The sequence below is a fragment of the Oreochromis niloticus genome, unplaced genomic scaffold (assembly GCF_001858045.2).
Source record: "Oreochromis niloticus isolate F11D_XX unplaced genomic scaffold, O_niloticus_UMD_NMBU tig00001529_pilon, whole genome shotgun sequence".
In the NCBI taxonomy this organism is placed as follows: domain Eukaryota; kingdom Metazoa; phylum Chordata; class Actinopteri; order Cichliformes; family Cichlidae; genus Oreochromis; species Oreochromis niloticus.
In genome coordinates this window covers 31466-33233 of record NW_020327402.1, presented here as the reverse complement: position 1 = coordinate 33233, position 1768 = coordinate 31466, and the positions used below count along the sequence as shown (strand labels likewise).

Genomic DNA, 1768 nt, shown 5'->3' with positions numbered 1-1768 from the left:
TTTTGCGACCTCCTGGGTGAGTCGTTGAAGAACTCTTGAAGTATTTTCGGTAGGCCGGTCACTCTGGTGAAGTTTCACCACTGTTCAAGTTTTCTCCATTTTTGGATAATGGCTCTCACCGTGTTCATCACTGCTGTTACTTATATACATAATAAGTGAAAAGTGCATTTTGTATTTACTCAGGTTATCTTTGTCTAATATTAATTTGTTTATGTTCTGAAACTCTAAGTCTGACAAATATGCAAAAAACGAAAAACTCAGGAAGGGGACAAATGCTTTTTCACAGCATTGTATGTTTTATTGACAATTTTTTTATTTACAGTATGTCAATGAACTATTAATGCTCAAACTGTGTATTTTGTTGACAGGTATGATGCTGTGTCTCCTGCTGGTCTATGGCGTTTACATTGTGGTTCTGTGCTTGACCTTCGCATCAGTGAGTTGTCTTGAGGAAGCTGAGTCTTGCTGCACGTGTCTGGGTTCAGGTTCTGGTGAAAAGATTGAGACACAGCGTCTGCTGGGCTGGAATGACGACACAGCTTGCGAGTCCACAGTCGCTCCAGAACAGACAGTGGGATCTTCCACGACGAGTCGGGATACTCTCACCTGTCCCTCAGCCTACACGGACTCAATGAGATTCTGAAGGTAAGGCGCACTTCTTGGTGGCACAGTAAAACTCCTTTTTTTCACCACCACTTTGAGTCATTCGCCTTCATGTTTGATCTACGAGAGATATATGATGTATATTCTCTCATACCAGCAGAGCATAAAAGTGTCTTTGCCGTCCTGGAGAGCGACCTGAAAAGGATTCTCTGGTACTGTCCTGCCTATCATCACTCTGCTTTTCCTCACCATCCTGACTGCAGGAGAAGGTTCTGGAAGCAGTGGTTCATGATCACTTTCCTCATGTCAGCAGTCTGGATCTCAGCTTTTACATATGTGCTGGTGTGGATGGTCACTGTAGTCGGTAAGATGGCTGTTTTAACTCTGAAGTCTGTAATAAAATTCTGTAGTTCTCATTAAACTTTTGCAGATTAGCTGCAGGTGTAAATTAGCTCATCACCCACCGAGCCACGGCAGATCACAAGTGTTGAAACTTGTGAGAAAAACATTTGATTTGCAGAGTACAGTCACATGTTGGTCTGCTGGTTAATTCCTGGGATGCCATTGTCTGAGCAGGTTCAGAGGGGGCCTATTGTAGCTCCAGTGGGCCATGTGCCTAGCCGGCCACAGCAATTAACAGGGGCTCACCCCTGAGGAAACACAGTCATGTGAGGACTGGGTGTATACAGAACTTGGCAGGGCTGCAAGAACCCTCCACCTTCCCTCTACAAAAGAATGAACTATAAAACTGATGTACGTTCAGGGTAAAAAGGCAAAATTATCATGTGACAGTGGCAGGTCTACTTAATGTATAATGAGATTATTATCCAGTAGTTTCAGAAAGGCTCACATGCACATACAAGGAAAGTTGAGTCTTACGAAATACCAGGCATGTAGGCTCTGTACCGAATTGGACAGTACAGAGAACTCAGTCACAGTTCACAGGCAGGATTGTAAGGATTCATTTAAGGTGGTGATTAATATTGGTAGTTGTTTTCTGGATCACTTTGCCTGAAATTTATTTATTTTCCTCTGATGAATGTGGATTCTGGATAATGGACAATGTCTAATGATGGATTGGATTTTCAAAAAGCGAATAGGAGCAGATGTGCTGTTTACTTAACTTGATAATAGGATTTCACATTTCTGTGGAAGATCCACAGTA

At 42.6% G+C, this 1768-nt stretch overlaps 1 pseudogene; it reads left to right on the top strand.

The window, feature by feature from the left end:
* Window positions 1–368: 368 nt before the first annotated feature.
* LOC109197916 (sodium/potassium/calcium exchanger 5-like) lies at window positions 369–1232 on the top strand (annotated as a pseudogene).
* Window positions 1233–1768: the final 536 nt, after the last annotated feature.